Raw genomic sequence first — 17,652 nt, forward strand, 5'->3', positions numbered from 1 at the left:
TTTCTGCTGATTGATTATTAGAGTGTAGAAACGCAACAGATTCCTGTATGTTGACTTTGTGTCCTGTGACTTTACTGAATCCGTTTATCAGTTCTAGTAGTTTTTTGCTGGGATCTTTAGGGATATGTGTATATAGTGTCATGCTGTGTGCAAATAGTGAAAGTTTTACTTCTTCCGTACCAATTTGGATACCTTTAATTTCTTTCTATAACTCCTTTTAGTTGGTTGTTGGACTTCCTGAATTAGCTCCTGCCCCCTTCCCCCATCCTGTTGTCTCTTTGTTCTGTCCTTGTGGGTATTTCCTCCGTTCTTAGACTTCAATTTTAGTTTGGCAGTCATATCTTAAACCTTCAGGAATTCTCTCTCCCTGTACCCCAATACCAGCCATTCTTTTCTCATTTTATGGGTTCATAATCTTGGATCTCTTTGAAATGTTTTTATTTTTAATTTTTGTTTTTTTTAAGGGGGAATTCTTTTTAAAATTTTTTTTTTAACATTTACTTATATTTGAGACAGAGAGAGAGAGACATAGCATGAGCAGGGGAGGGGCAGAGAGAGACGGAGACACAGAATCTGAAACAGGCTCCAGGCTCTGAGCTGCCAGCACAGAGCCCATTGTGGGGCCTGAACCCACCAACCGTGAGATCATGACCTGAGCCCAAGTCAGATACTCAACTGATTGAGCCACTCAGGTGCCCAAGAATTCTTTTGTTTTTAAATGTTTGTTTATCTTGAGAGAGAGAGAGACAGAGAGAGAGAACACACACAAGCAGGGGAGGGGCAGAGAGAGGGAGAGGGAATCCGTAGCAGGCTCAGCCCTGTCAGCACAGAGCCCGACTAGGGGCTTGATCCCATGAACTGTGAGATCTGGACCTGAGCCAAAGGCAAGACTTGGACACCTAAGTGCCTGAGCCACCCAGGCGCCCCTAGGGTGACTTTTGTTTTTATCTTGATCTCTCTTATATTGTAGGCTTTTTCTCAAATAGCTGCCGATTCCTGGTATCACTGCGATTTAAGAGTTAGTGCAAGAGCTTGCTATGAGACCTTGTCGTCGTTAATTAATGACAGGCTTTACTTCAGGGTGAAGCTGGTAATTCTGCTTCTGTGTTCTGACATTTAGGAGTCCACTGTTTTACCCCCAAGTGCCAACCCCCATACTAGATCACTAGTCACTTCTCCCCAGCCCATGATTTCTTTTCTTTTGAAAAGACGTCTCCTTTTTTTAAGCAATAATATTTCTTTTGCTCGAAGTGTTTTCAACTGCTATTTATTTATTTTTTTTTTTATTTTTTTTTTTTTTTAAATTTTTTTTTTCAACGTTTATTTATTTTTGGGACAGAGAGAGACAGAGCATGAACGGGCGAGGGGCAGAGAGAGAGGGAGACACAGAATCGGAAACAGGCTCCAGGCTCTGAGCCATCAGCCCAGAGCCCGACGCGGGGCTCGAACTCATGGACCGTGAGATCGTGACCTGGTTGAAGTCGGACGCTTAACCGACTGCGCCACCCAGGCGCCCCTCAACTGCTATTTAAATAATCTTGTATGAAAGGGAGATGAGTGTGTATGGTTGATCTGCTATTTGAACCAGAGATTTTTCTTTAGCTCTTAAACTGGACTAGACCAGAAACGAACAGGTATTCAGATACTTACTTATACAGTGTTTCAGAATGTGCTAGGTTGTAGAAGTATTCTAGGAGCTTGAAGTTGCATGCGAGGCTCTTTAGGAAAGAGAGTACCCACTGTGTGTGGGCTTTTTACAACATTTGGAGGATTAGGAAAGGTGTCACAAAAAACTCACGCATTTGATACACGCTGGTAAAAATAATCAGCTGGGAGAGCATGACTTAAGTGAAAGGCCCCCTTCCCCTCTTCTTCAGCCCCATATTTCAGAGATAATTACTGGTAAGTCTCTTTTGTGTCCTCCTTGACTTCTGTGCAAATATGTTTCTCTTTGTCCATAATGTGCTCACGTTCAGTTTTACACAGTTGGATCATTCGGCATGTATTGCTTTGTGATTTGCTTTGGTCACCAAACAGTGTAGTTTTGGACATTTTTCTGTTTTAGCATGTACACATCTCTCTCTCTCTCTCTCTCTCTCTCTCTCTTCAAAGGCTGCATAATATTCATCAGCCATTATGAATCAAGTGGTTGCTTTATTGCAAGGCATATTCTAGATTCTGGGGATTCAGTAGTAAACAAGAGAGACCAAGCCCTGGCCTTCATGGACCAAAATTCAATGGTGAGAGGTACAAAATAAATGCATTCCTTGTCATTAACTTCAGACAGTGGAGAATGCTATAAAGAGAATACATTATAGTGATGGTATTGACAGTATCTGCTGATGTTGCTGGGAGAACATGAGGTGTGTTGCCGGGGGTAGTCAGGAAGGTCTCCCTGCAGTAAGGACACTGAAATAGACCCAAATGATACGGAGGCAGTTGGGCGAAAATTTAGGAAGAATAGGGTTCATTGTGAAGGCTCTTAGACGAGGAGAGTGCATCATACTCAAGGGACCCTCCTGCCTCCTGAAGTAAAAGGCTGATGTTATGGGACAGTGAGAAGTGAACTTAGAGGAGATCACGTCTGATAGGTAAGCAGGGGTCTGGTCGTACAGTGCCCTGCATGCCGTGGTGAGGAGCAGGGTTTTGTTCTCAGTGCAGTGGAAGCTACGGGAGGATTTTAAATGGGGGGGGGGGGGGGGTGGCATTAAGGCTGTTGGAGTAATCTTGGCAGGAAGGGCTTAGAGTCTGCTGGTGGTCGAGGACAAGAGTGATTAGGTTTTTTTGTGTGTTTTGAAAGCTACTTGGATAAGATCTGCTAAAGGATTTGATGAGAGAGAGTGAGAAAAAGAATTTAAGTTGTCTTCTAGGTTTTTGGCTTCTGCAGCTTGGGCACACAGTATTGTCATTTAATTAGAGAGCCTTGTGGAGAAACAGGTTTTAAACTAGATTGGAGGTACCCTAATTTATTTAACCATTCCTTTATTGAGGGTCATTTTGTTGATCTCTAGTTTTACTACTATCTTTGTACTTGTAGTGGACATCCTTGTATATTTATACTTGTGGGTATAATCTAGAAGATAAATTCCTAGAGGTAAAGTTCTCTGATCGAAGAGTGCATATGTTTTGGGGCGCCTGGGTTAGGCATCTGACTCTTCATTTCAGCTCAGGTCATGATCTCACGGTGCTGAGATGGATCCCCATGTGGGGCTCTGTGCTGAGCTTGGATCCTGCTTGTGATTCTCTCTCCTTTTCCCTCTGACTCTCCGCAGTGGGTGCACGGGCGTGCATGCTTGCAGTTCTCTCCGTCCCTACCTCCCTCTCAAAAAAAAAAAAAAAGTGCATATGTTTCAAGTAGATACTGACCAAATGCACTCCAAAAATGAGGTATTGACTTACAGTCCCAGGGCAGAGCAGGTGTTTTCTCCAACCGCATACGCAGAGCAGGGCATGTGTTTCCCGAAAGTGCAAGAGAGAGTTCTAGTAGAATTGTTTCTTTATTATGTCAGTTCAGCAGTCTGTTCCCAGAATGAAAACCAGCACTTGTCCTGTCTCTTTCGGTGGTCCCTGAAGCCCCTAACACGCTTCTAGCCGTAGTCTCCTCGCCCTTCCAGCTTTAGGAAGCCCTTCGTCATCGTTGTGGTGATGATAGACCATAAAGCCTGTTGCTCGTTTAATGTGTGCCAGGCACTTTCTGAAGTGCTTCGCGTGAGCTGTGTTAATTTATTTAATCCTCACAACAGTCTATAAAGTAAATACTATTATTATCTCCATTTTTTTTCAGTTGAGAAAACTGAAAATTGTCTTTTCGTTTGATCTTTTTCCGTCAGAGGATTTCTTTCTGGTAAGTTTGGCACTCTCGCTTGGACATCTTTTGTCAGTTCTTATGAGTCAGAACCCAAATGTAAAATAAGAAGGAAGAGGCACCGGTGGAGTGTGTTGCCGATCGCATTCAGTGTGGGTGAGTGCTCTGCTCACTGGCTGATGTTGTTTGCAGAGTGTTGGATTTTGGTAGACAGAACTGCCTGGGTTCAGACTCTACACTTCTGACTTAGTAGCTGCTTGAGTGTGGCTGATCATTGATCTTTTTGTAGCTCAGTCTCATCAACTTTAAATATATTTTTTGGTGTTTGTTTATTTTTGAGAGGGAGGGAGAGAGAGAGAACGAACGAGAGAGAACAAGCGAGGGAGGGGCAGAGAGAGGGAGACACGGAATCCAAAGCAGGATCCAGGCTCTGAGCTGTCAGCACAGCACAGAGCCTGACACAGGGCTCAAACTCAGGAACTGTGAGATCATGACTTGACCCGAAGTCAGGTGTTTAACCAGCTGAGCCACCCAGGCACCCCTATGTATAAAATTTTAAAAGTCCTAAACCTCACTAGTGTTTTAGTGAGTCATGTCGAGTGGGATATGTATGTATCAAGCTTTTATGTTTTTGCTGCCTGACATTACTTTGTGGCTATTTAAATGTGTATGTCTTACGATTGAATTAAATTGAGTATATATTGCCACTAGCATTTCTTCTTTTGCAACTGTCCACCTGTATTCTGTATCAGTACCTTTTGGCTTCAGATAACAAAAATCTTAATTTAAATTTTTTTTTTCAACGTTTATTTATTTTTGGGACAGAGAGAGACAGAGCATGAACGGGGGAGGGGCAGAGAGAGAGGGAGACACAGAATCGGAAACAGGCCCCAGGCTCTGAGCCATCAGCCCAGAGCCCGACGCGGGGCTCGAACTCACGGACCGCGAGATCGTGACCTGGCTGAAGTCGGACGCTTAACCGACTGCGCCACCCAGGCGCCCCAACAAAAATCTTAATTTAAAATGACTTAAACAATGAGTAAAATTTTACCTTACAGGACCACGAGTCCAAATGTAATTAAGTAGCTCAGTGAAATTATCAAGGACCCAGATGCTTTCCCTTTTCCTGTTGTTTTATTATTTTTTTAAGCTTATTTATTTATTTATTTATTTATTTATTTATTTATTTTTAAAAATTTTTTTTTTTCAACGTTTATTTATTTTTGGGACAGAGAGAGACAGAGCATGAACGGGCGAGGGGCAGAGAGAGAGGGAGACACAGAATCGGAAACAGGCTCCAGGCTCTGAGCCATCAGCCCAGAGCCTGACGCGGGGCTCGAACTCACGGACCGCGAGATCGTGACCTGGCTGAAGTCGGACGCTTAACCGACTGCGCCACCCAGGCGCCCCTAAGCTTATTTATTTTTTTGAGAGACAGTGTGAGCAGGGGAGGGTGGGGGGGCCGGGGCGGGGTAGGTTGAATCCCAAGCAGGCTCCGTGCTGTCCGTGCAGAACCTGACACTGGTGTTATGCTAAGTGAAATAAGTCATACAGAGAAAGACAGATGCCGTATGTTTTCACTCTTATGTGCATCCTGAGAACTTAACAGAAGACCATGGGGGAGGGGAAGGAAAAAAAAAAGGGAGGGAGGGAGCCAAAACATAAGAGACTCTTAAAAACTGAGAATAAACTGAGGGTTGATGGGGGGGTGGGGGTGGGAGGGAGGGGAGGGTGGGTGATGGGTGTTGAGGAGGGCACCTGTTGGGATGAGCACTGGGTGTTGTATGGAAACCAATTTGACAATGAATTTCATATTGAAGAAAAAAAAAAAAGAACCTGACACTGGGCTCCATCTCATGAACCGTGAGATCCTGACCTGAGCCAAAATCAAGAGTCAGATGCCTAACCCACAGAGCCACCCCAGTACCCCTCCATTTTCCTGTTTTTTAATCTTCAGCTTGTTATTGATGGCTGCTAGAGTAATTCATTTAAATAATTATTTAGCATCTATAGTGTACCAGACAGTAATCTAAAGTAAGTATATCTAAAGGAAGTATACTTATCATGATGAATACTGAGTGATGAATTGTTGAATTACTATGTTGTACCCTTGAAACTAACATAACACCGCATGTTAGCTGTACTGGACTTAAAACACCTAATGAAAAAGTATGGGAAGTATAGCAGCGAACAAAACACCATGTTTATGGCCCTCAGGGGGCTTACCTTTTGGTGGGGGCAAAGGAGGGGATAAACAAGTAGGTAAAATGAATAGTGTGTTACAAGATGGTAAGTGTTCAGGAGAATAATGGAGTAATAAACGAAGCAATAAAGGTAACTCAAGTAATAAGTGGGCTAGGCTGAGTTGGGTTACTTTAAATGGACTGAGCAGGGGGGGCTTCAGTGAGGTGTGTGTGCTCATCTCAGATGGTCAGAGCGCAAGGGCAGGTGTGTGGGGGAAAAGCACGTCAGAGGGAGTAGTGAGTGCACAGGCCCTGAGGCAGGAGGGTGCTGGCACGGTCCAGGAAGGGGGAGGAGAGCCAGAGGAGGAACCGAGCCACAGAGGGAGAGAGAAGGAGTGAGTCAGATGGTACGGGGCCTTGTAGACCATTGTGAGATCTGTTTGGCTTTTATTCTGCCTGAGATAAGATACCTTTGGGGGTTTGGGGCAGAGGACTGACCTTATCTGTGACTCTAGGAGGTTCATGCTGGCTGCTGTGTTGCGAAGAGAATGAAGGGGATAAAGGTTGAAGCAGGCATGGCCGTCACGAGAGCACTGCAGCAGCTGGGTGAGAGATGATTTGGAAAACGATAGGAGACAGAAAAGTGATTCTGCATGTTTTGAAGGTAGAGCTGAAAGGGTCTGTTGAGGAGTTAGATGTGGATGTGAGAGGAAGAGGGGAGTCAGAGTTCACACATCCAGTAGTCCCATGGCCACAGCCAGTGAAGACGAAGTCTGTCTGTTCATGCACCGCTCTTTTATTTAGAACAAAAATCTACCTGGAAGCCCTCAGCAGAATTTTCCTCAGATTCTGTGGCTGTGACTGGTCATGTACTCCTGTCAAAGGTATGGGTGAGTCCAGGAAAGCAAAACCCTTTTCCTTTCAAGGCCTTGTAAAGGGAGATGGTCTCTGACAGCAAGAACCACTGGTGAGGGGGAGTGGCTGTTGGGTAACCATTAGTGACTTGTCGTTGCCCATTTTTCTGTTGAGGTGCTCATCCTTTGTTTGTTTTGTAATACTCTTCGTGTTAAGAAAATACACACTTGTTACAATAGATTCTACATATTTCTCTTTGTAAGAAAATCTTATTTATTTATTTTGAGAGGGAGAACATGAGCAGGGAAGGGGCACAGAGAGGGAGAGAGAGAATCCCAAGCAAGGCTCTGCGCTGACAGATCTGGGGCTGGAACCCATGAACCGTGTTGTGACTATGATCTGAACCCAAATCAAGAGTCGGTTGCTTAACCGACTGAGCCACCCAGGTACCCTTAGATTCTAAACCTTTCGAAGCCATATATTTTAATGAGATTTTTAATCTGAGATCAGTTTTCTAATTTTGAAATAAATGGAGCCCTTCAAAGTTACAAGTAGGGGCAGGTGGATGCAGAATCTTGTGCATAATTTATAGTTTTTCCGACTCTGGGTGTGTCATTTTAATCCAAATGCTGGCTGGTTGGTCTTTATAAAACTATCATAGTGGTATTGTAAGGGACAGCGGGGGGGGGGGTGGGAAAACCCAAAGCACCCCAACTCCTCTGTACCCCTAGATCTCTCTGTGCCCCCACAGATGTGCAGTTTATCAGAGGCACATTCTTCAGTAGGGTTTCCTTTTCTGTTTCTTCTTGTCTCTTTAGTAGCTAGTAACTATTGACTTCTGGCTCTTCCTCCCTCTCTTTCTTCACCAACGAGACTGATTACTCGGTTATTTGTAACAAGAAATGTCTGTTTTATTGTATGATTAATTGTTCATCCTTCAATTTCAAGATCGGAGGCATTGTAGCTTTAAATTTGTGAATGTGTTCTTTCTCATCAGACCTGGCAGTTTTTGAGCTCTAACTCCCCTGCTTATCAGCTGGAGGCCCGGAGCACTTAGGCGCACAGCCCCCTCTCATGTGGTGCTGGGGACACCGCTCACATAAAATACAGCACAGATGCTGCTTCTTGGACTTGCACAGTTTGGTGGTTCTGATTGACTTTAGGCAAGTGAGTTAAACCCTCAGCTTTCGGTGAGATAAGGCCAGAATGCTACACATGGTGCCTTTAAGCGCTCATTTTACCATTGATGAAGGGTGGATTACCAGTAATTGGCTAGTGAGTTGCAAGTGGGGAAGTAGGATCCTTGTGAAGTAGCTGGGAGCTATCGGAGAAGGTATATTTTAAAACGCTGTATTGGGGTGCCTGGGTGGCTCAGTCGGTTAAGCGGTCGACTTCGGCTCAGATCATGATCTCTCCGTCCGTGAGTTCGAGCCCCGCGTCGGGCTCTGTGCTGACAGCTCAGAGCCTGGAGCCCGCTTCTGTTTCTGTGTCTCCCTCTCTCTCTGCCCCTCCCCCGTTCGCACTCTGTCTCTCTCTGCCTTTCAAAAATGAATAAATGTTAAAAAAAAAAAATTAAAAAAAAAAAAACAACGCTGTATTTCCCCCCCTCCAACTACACACTTCATTGTCCAAGACAAAATTGTGGGTATATGAGTTTGGGCCATTTCCACAGTTATGCAGGTGTTCTGAGACCTTCCCAATTTTCAGTCGTATTGAAGATACAGATAGGATTGTGGGAGCACAGATAGGTGACATACATTTACATTTTTTTTGCAGGGTAATTTAGGCATAGTTGATAGAGAATTCAGTGGAGGCCAGTAAAATATATATTTAGTTCTCTGTTTACAAAGTGTTCACTTTAATATACTTTTGTAGGATATTAGAAGAATTTCTCAATTCCAGGTTCTGTATTTGAAAGCAGCAGATTCTCTAAGGAAGTCAGTCACCCTGTTTAGTTTCTGTACCATAATGCAAATAGAATTGCCACACTGTCAAAGCAGTTGTTGGGTGTCTACTGTGTTAGGTCTCAACGTAAGTACACATTTACTATGTCTTTTTTTTTGTGAGGAATACTTCTTATTGGAAGGTTTAAGTGGAGATTTACAAGGAAAATCAGTTTAGTATGCATTGTATACAGTGTATTCTTATCAGGATTTGCCTAGAGGAGGGGCGTCTGGATGGCTCAGTCGGTTAAGCATCTGACTTCAGCTCAGGAGGTCATGATCTCACAGTTTGTGAGTTCCAGCCCTGCATCAGGCTCTGTGCTGACAGCTCAGAGCCTGGAGCCTGCTTTGGATTCTGTGTCTTATTCTCGCTCTCTGCCCCTCCCCCACTTGTGCTGTGTCTCTCTGTGTCTCTCAAAAATAAATAAATATGTAAAAAAAAAATTAGAAAAGAAAGATTTGTCTAGAGGAATATTTCTTCAGGAGGTACAGAGGGGAATATAATGATAAGCAAGATCGTTTTCTTTTTAAGGAAATTATGTCTTAGAGCAAGAGAAAGTTACCTACATCATTCCTTATATTAGCTCTGTATTATAATTTGACTTATAAACTCCTAGTTTTAGATTTGTAGGGTGGTTACTAACTACCTCTCACTATGCACATGTGGAAAGACTACATGGTAAGATGAATATATTTGCTGCGAAGTGTAGGAGTTAGGTGTTAGCAGGTGCCCAGACAGAAGGAACAGCTTAAGGATAGGTGGCACAGAACTGGGAAATTGCTAGGCCTATTTGTCGTGTTTAGTGTTAATAAAAATACAATATACTGTATGTTACAGCTTCCACATGGAACTAAACCATAACTAATGGTATAATTGTGGCTCTAAAGCAGTTGTCTCCAAGCTTATATTTGAATTACTCTCCCTATTATTAAGAATTTTAGGGGTGCCTGGGTGGCTCAGTTGGTTGAACATCTGACTCTTGATTTTGGCTCAGATCTGATCCTAGGGGCCCGTGTCAGGCTCCATGCTGAGTGTGGAGCCTGCTTGGGATCCTCTCCTCTCCTCCCCCCCTCCCTCCTGTCTCCCCCTCGCCCCTGCTTGTGCTCTCTCATAAAATGAAATGAAATGAAATAAAATCTCCCTTTCAAATTATTAAAAAAAACAAAACATTGAATCTATAGCCTCAGCATTTGTATCCTTTTTTTTTTTTTTTTTTTAAAGTAGGCTCTACACCTAACATGGGGCTTGAACTCAGACCCTGAGATCAAGAGTTGAGTGCTCTACTCACTGAGCCATCCAGGCCACCCCATTTTTCTTTTTTGAAATAAGTTGTGTACATCTATTACAATCAGTCCATACATTAAGTAGTAGGAGAGCTAAATTTTATATTCCCTATAAGTTCTAGCATTTTTAGGCCTCTGATTAGGACATGTAAGTGTTTTGTGTTTATTCCACTTTGGAGACCATTAGTCTAGAAGACTATGTTATAAAGAAGCTTCATAGTATTAATTTTCCTCCTTTGAGTGTTAAGTGTAGTATGTCCTATAGAGAATTGGATAGAATGATAGGTGAGTGGGATCTTTGAATACTGAAGAGGCCATTGGAGAAATCTTAGCACTGATGAAATAAAGTTTGAAATCTGGGTCTGCTTGTCTGTGAAGGTTATACATGAATATTCATATTGACTAACATTTCTCTAGTATCCACAGTGTGCCGGGTACTCTTCTAAGCATTTTCGCCTATATTACTTATTCCACAACTATTTACTGATGAAGAATCCAGTTTGTTGATTTATATAAGTGAAAAAGCCAGAACTTTTTCAGGTTTCTAACTCAAAGCTCTTTGTTTTTCCCTTTATGTTACAGCTCTTGTGAAGAGCTTTAAAACCTAGTTACAGAGGTAGGAAAAACATACATGCCACAGAATGTGAAGGAGATTCTTAGTTCCTGAGAATAGTGACTATGTTACTTGAGCTGTGGCTCGGTCTTGTACACCTGGCAAAACACATATAGCAGGTGTTTAATAAATATTTGTTAAGCATTCAGGGGCTCTTAGTATCAAGCAGCATGGGATTTTAAGACCTTAGAAACTTGGATTTGAGTCTTAGCTCTTCTGCTTCCTAATTGTATGACTCTGGCCAGTGACTTAATCTCTCTGCACCCAAGTTTCCTTAGTTAAAAGGGGGGGGGGGGATTTTCATCTCTGGGTTGTTCTGAGAATTAAGTGGCAATGTATATAGGGTGCCTAACTCACAGGGTCTGATAATTGGCCCCTCAGTTGCTACAATGACTTTTTACCCCAATAAGAGAATTCTGTACATCAGCTCGTTCTATGCTTTGTAACTGTTAGTTCTCTCAGCTCCAGGGATGTGTGTAATTCACAACAGTGCTCCCCTCCAGTGTCTACCTCTTCCCGTTCCTTTGGGGAGCTGGTAAAAATTAAAAATCTTATTTTAACAACATTGTATATTGTTTTGTTTCAAATGAAAAATAGTAAGATAAAATGTGGCATTTGTGGTCAGAGTATGTTCAGCTCTCATGTCTAGGATATTCAGTTACGTCATTTAATTTGATAGCATTTTGTTAGGTTTTTAAATACAGACCAACACGAAGAAGGTGGACATATCTATAATCCCACTATTTTTACATAATTCTTTCTGGCATAAAAAAAATACCATGTACATGTCTAGGAAACTTATTTATTTAAAAAAATGTAGGGGTGCCTGGGTGGCGCAGTCGGTTAAGCGTCCGACTTCAGCCAGGTCACGATCTCGCGGTCTGTGAGTTTGAGCCCCGCGTCAGGCTCTGGGCTGATGGCTCAGAGCCTGGAGCCTGTTTCCGATTCTGTGTCTCCCTCTCTCTTTGCCCCTCCCCCGTTCATGCTCTGTCTCTCTCTGTCCCAAAAATAAATAAACGTTGAAAAAAAAAATTAAAAAAAAAAAGTAAAGGCAATTTAAATATTATACACCAGAAGCCGCTTCTGTTAGTTCAGGCTCTCATAACAAAATATCACAGCCTGGGGGGCCTACACAACAGAACCTTTCTACTTCCTCACCATTCTGGAGGCTGTGCAAGTCCAAGGTGAAGGTACCAGCAGGTCTCGTTTCTTCTGAGACCTCTCTCCGTGGCTTGCAGATGGCTGCCATCTCACTGCGTCCTCACATGCTCCTCCCTCTGTGTGTGCCTGTGTCCCAGTCTTCAAAGGCACCAGCCGTTTGGGATTAGGGTCCAACCTAACCATCCCATTTTAACTTAACTACCTCTTTAAAGGCCCTCTTTCCAAATACAGTCACGTTCTGAGGTACTGGGAGTTAAGACTCCAATGTAAGAATTTGGAGGTGGAGGGCAATTCAGCCTATAACACTGCTCTACCCTGAAACCACTAATGCCTGTTTTATTTATACATTTCCAGAAAAATTTCCTGTCTTTATATCTGTGGGCATGTGAATTTATATGATTATGGGTTATTAAATTAGTTTCTTTGAAGTCAATGTGAACAGTACACGGCAGCAAAGAATTACCGTAGGGTTGTATTAGGTTGGAGAAATGAGCTTGTTATGGAAGCAGACATGATCTGTTATGAGTGCGTGGGTAGCATGTGTGTGTTTGTATGTACATACCAATGTATTAAAGCCTCCTCAGTATAAATTTTGTATTTGTCTTGGGTCCCTGATGCACTAAAACCTTTTCTGTGTTGTCTGACAGTCCCTGAATTTATTTATTTGGTACTTATTATGATTGACTGTTTTGTGAGGTTGTATGTATGTTGGCATTGGAAGCACAGGTGGTTCCTGACTTTGATGGTTTGACTTAAGATGGTTCCATTTACAATAGTTCCACGTAGGATTGCTTGACTTTCTGGTGGCACGAAAGCAATATGCGTGCAGTAGAAGCCATACTTTGAATTTTGAATTTGGGTCTTTCCCTAGGCTGGTAGTTGTGGTGTGACACTCTCGGTAGAGTCTGGTGACGCTTTCAGCAGCAGTACCCAGGCCACAGCAGCCGGCCTGCCCCGTGACCAGGAGGGTCAGGAACCGTCAGTAACTGTACCTGTACCATCTTTCCTTCTGGTTTTCACTTTCAGTGCAGTGTTTAAGAAACGATACGAGCTGTTCGGCATTTTATTGTACAATGGGCTTTGTGTTAGATGATGTTGCCCAGTTGTAAGCTAACGTAAGTGCTTTGAGTATGTTTAAGGTAGGCCAGGCTAAGCTACGATGTTCGATAGGTTAGTTGTATTAAACACATTTTTTGACTTACAGTATTTTCAACTCATGGTGTGTAACCTGCTAGTTAGAGAAGATTTGAATGCAGAATAAGAGAAGATCCTTGCCAAAAATTCTAAAGTTGGGTGAAGGGGCAGAAGTAGAGATCCATTTGGAGATGTGTCTGAGTGCTGAGCCGGAGAAGGAGCCCACTGCCCTCCGAGGCTTACGTGAAGCTTTCCTGGGAGAAAGGAAGGTAACACTTCAACTGAAGCTTGCAAGGACTGTCCTAACCTATTTTAGGCAGAGGGAAAAAAGCACATGTAAAGGCACAGAATTTTGAGGGAGGAGATAAAAGGTTAAATATGATGGGGCTGTCTGAGTGGCTCAGTCGGTTAAGCATCCGACTTTGGCTCAGGTCATGATCTCCGGTCTGTGAGTTTGAGCCCCATGTTGGGCTCTCTGCTGACAGCTTGGAGCCTGGAGCCTGCTTCGGATTCTGTGTCTGCCTCTCTCTCTGCCCCTCCCCTGCTTGTGCTCTCTTGTTCTCTCTCTCTCTCTCTCTCTCTCTCTCTCTCTTTCAAAAATAAACATTAAAAAATTAATTAAAAGGTTAAATATGATGAAAGTGTAACATGTAGAGGAGTGACAGCAAATGAGGCTAAACTGGTTGGCGTAAGTTGCATCGTGGAGGGTCTTTTATGCTCTAGTAAGAGGTTTGTCTTTCTGTAAGACTCAGAGTATGTGACCATTGAGAGATGAAAAAAGGATAATGCTGTCATATTTGCAAGAAAAAAATATCTGGCGTTAGTATGAGGGATAAATGGAGGGAGCTTAGAAGTTGTTGAGTGTCGGCAGGTGTGAGAGGAGCGAGTACCTGAGATAGTTTTGTGGATGAAGAAGAGGTAACTGGTTGAAAAGAGGTTTCAGAGGTAGGATAAATAGGTTGTTTAGGAGGAGGAGAAAGCTGAACTGATTTAAATTTCTAGGTGGATGGAACAAACTGGGTACACACGGTGAGGACAGATTCAGCTTGGGGTCTGTTGAATTTAGCAAGCCTGTATTCCATTCAGGTGAAGATGGTCTCGGGGGGTTTGGATGTGTGGGTGGTGGGTGTGGACTGGAGAGCTGGGAGACTGTGTACAGGTGGACACGGACGGAAGAAGAACCTGTCTAGAGGAGAGGGGGGTTGGAACTGTATTCCAGGGAGCAGTAGTAGTTTCACAGAGGGTCAGAAGGAAACATTGTAGAGGCCGAGGGGACAGCCAGAGAAGCCAAGAAATGGAGATTTCTGGCGTGAACGTGTGTAATGTCCAGGGTCCGTTGTTCTAGAGATGAGTGTGGGGGAAGGTAAAGACAGATTATCGAGTGTCTGATAGATTTGACGGCCAGTCTAGTATCAGTGAAACAGTGGGTTTGTTAACCAGCTTGCAGGAAGTCCGCTGGTGAATTAAAGAGGAGGTATAGGCATAAGTGACTGATCAGACTTTCTACTGCTTTTTTTTTTTTTGTAAGTTTATTGAGAGAGAGAGAGAGAGAGAGAGAGAGAAAGAGCACAAGTGGGGGAGGGGCGGGGAGAGAGAATCCCAAGCAGGCTCTACACAGTCAAGACCTGGGCCGAAATCAAGAGTCAGACACTTAACCGACTGAGCCATCCAGGCGCCCCAACTAACCGGACTTTCTAGAGAACTTTGGCTCTGAACCTAAACTGCATGGTGTCTAGAGAGGAAGGAAGCAAGTTCAGGAATTAAGGACATTTGGAGGTAGGGCTGGGGCTTATTTCTAGATTTACAGGAGGACAGTGGCAGGAATGGTGGTGGGGAGAGGTTAAGGATCAACATAACCCTGTCTCCTTTTCTCCGCCATCATGGTTTGTGAGCTTCACTGCTTCCTGCCGTATCTTCTCATGGACTTTCAGCGTCAAGTAATTCCTGGCCAAGAAACAATGGCAGAACTGTCCCGTTTCCCAGTGGATTTGGATGGAAACTGGTAATAAAGTCAGGTACAGCTCCCAAGAAAAGGCATTGGAGTAGAACCAGGCTGGGCCTGTAAGGGATGGCACGTGAGGTGGTACACGTTTGTGCTGCATGGAGGTCACATGCTTGTACCCCGGTCACTCTGTGAACACGACTGCTACCTGAACAATAGACATGCTTTATTGGAGGAATGATTTTTCTACTGTCCTTCTGCACTGGTGGGTTGGCTCAGTAATAACTATGTGAGACCTTTTGTTTGGGGAACAAAAAAAGGATAAACATATAATTTATACTTTTGCTGAATCATCATTTTTCATAGTGTGGTTTTACTTTTGGACGTGTTTTGATTTAGAATTTGTTTTAAGTTTATTTTTTTTTTTATTTTTGAGAGAGAGAGAGAGAGAGAGAGAGAGAGAGAGAGAGAGAGAGAGAGTGTGTGTGTGTGTGTGTGTGTGTGTGTGTGTGTGTGTGTGTATGAGTTGGGGGGTGGCAGAGAGAGAGACAGAATTAATCCCAACAGGCTCTGCTGTGTTAGTGCAGAGCCTGTCCCAGGGCTTGATCTCACAACCATGAGATCATGACCTGAGCTGAAATCAAGAGTTGGATGCTTAACCAATTGAACCTCCTAGGTGCTCCTTGATTTAGAATTTTCAAACTATCAAAGTTTCTTATACTGAAATAAGTGGGTTAAAAAGACATTTTAAAGCCAAATATAATTTATTTTGAAAGCTTACTATTTTGGATTATCTTTATAATGGTCTGCCTGCCACCCCCATTCAATTAACCTGAATAATAATAATAAATTGTCTCCTGTCTCAGAATTATACAGTTGTGTAAAATTCTAGATTAAGGAACATGTATCTTAGCATATTTAATTACAATAATAATAACCCCTGGGCCCTTCACAAATACTATTTTGATGAATGTGATAGAATTTTACATTAATCTAGAACAGTGTTTAGGACACAGTGAGTTCCTTCACAAATGAGGTTTAATTCTGAATTGCTCTTTTCTGTGAAGGGTCTGAAACATTTGAAGAAAGCCTGAACCCTAAAATAGTCTCCAAAACATTATCAAGTTTGGGCCCCCAAAGAGAACTGTTTTATAATTCTAATATATTGTTTTTCCTGATACAATCCCAGATATTCTCCAGGTTACAACAGAATTTCATAAAAATGAATGTGCTTGGTTAAATGTTATCAAAACCCCCTGATTAGAATACACTTATTATTTGTTTGTGTGTATTTAAGAGTTTTAAAATAAATTTACTTGGGGCACCTGGCTGTCTCAGATGGTAGAGCACGTGACTCCTGATCTCAGGGTCATGAGTTCAAGCCCCATGTTGGGCATAGAGCTTACTTAAAAAAACTTAATTAATAAAATCGTAAAATAGATTTACTTATAGAACCATATATAAGACATTTATATCCATATTTCCATATAAGTGACATTGATCAAATGATATATTCATTATGAAGAGCTATATTTTTTTTCTAACTAGTTAAATGTTTAAAAATAGATTTATTTATAGATGTGTAAACACATGTATCCATATAGATGGGTGAAATTGATCAAATGATATGTTCATTATAAAGAGTTATAATTTTTTCCCCCCAACCTACATGTTTCACTATCCATCATGTAATTTGGGATTTTGGGAATTTGATAATTTTACCATACTATAAACCATAGATAATATATATTTTTAAGTATTTCTTATTCTGAAAGTATTGTATTCATCATAAATTCAGTCAATCAAAAGTTATAAATCACAAGCTCAGTTCTACTCCCCAGAAGTAATCACTGGAAACTTTCTTGCATTACTTTCCAGATATTTTTCATTTGTAGACAAGAGATGTACATGTATAGAAGAAAATAGTTGTAGGTAGAATTATGCTGTACACACAGTTTTATAACTTCGTTTGTACATCTTTTGTAGGTGCACATTGATTAATGATGGAGATCCAGTTCAGTGATGATTGAAATAAAAGGATTTTTCCATTTATTAAATCCTATTTAAAAATTACTAGGGTCACCTGGGTGGCTCAATCAGTTAAGCGTCCGACTTCGGCTCAGGTCACGATACCACGGTTTGTGAGTTTGAGCCCCGCATCGGGCTCTGTGCTGACAGCTCAGAGCCTGGAGCCTGCTTCAGATTCTGTGTCTCCCTCTCTCTGACCTTCCCCCCGTTCATGCTCTGTCTCTCTCTGTCTCAAAAATAAACGTTAAAAAAAAAAAAAATTACTGATGTTATAAGATCATGTTATATAATTTCCAATAAATAGGGATGGCTCAGGTAAGATTGAGTGGGAAAAGTTGGATTAAAATACTAAAACTTATAGGAGCACCTGGGTGGCTCAATCGATTAAGCATCTGACTCTTGATTTCGGCTCAGGTCATGATCTCACGGTTCATGGGTTCGAGCCCTGTGTTGGGCTCTGCACTGACAGCGTGGAGCCTGTTTGGGATTCTCTCTCTCCCCCTCTCTCTGCCCCTGCCTGCATGTGCTCTCTTTCTCTCTCTCAAAAGAAATCAACATTAAGAAATATTGAAACTTCTGTTATGGGCTACTTGCAAGGATAACGAAGTGTGGTCTCTTTAATGTACATCTCTCTCTCTCTTTTTTAATGTCATATTCTAATGTATTTCTTGTAAAAACCTCAGTTAAACTTTTGGGGGAATATT

The 17,652-nt window shown here is 42.3% G+C and overlaps 1 protein-coding gene and 1 long non-coding RNA gene across 7 annotated transcripts in view; both read left to right on the top strand.

Moving 5' to 3' along the window:
* The window catches only part of KMT2C (lysine methyltransferase 2C), a 288,984-nt gene that overhangs the window by 31,429 nt on the left and 239,903 nt on the right, over window positions 1-17,652 (top strand). The window lies entirely within an intron of this gene.
* Window positions 6,601-13,549, top strand: LOC147582930 (uncharacterized). Its single transcript, XR_015243801.1, has 2 exons — window positions 6,601-11,505; window positions 11,735-13,549. It is a non-coding gene; the product is annotated as an uncharacterized LOC147582930 (long non-coding RNA).

The sequence above is a fragment of the Puma concolor genome, chromosome A2 (assembly GCF_028749965.1).
Source record: "Puma concolor isolate L17-30 chromosome A2, mPumCon1.1.hap2, whole genome shotgun sequence".
In the NCBI taxonomy this organism is placed as follows: domain Eukaryota; kingdom Metazoa; phylum Chordata; class Mammalia; order Carnivora; family Felidae; genus Puma; species Puma concolor.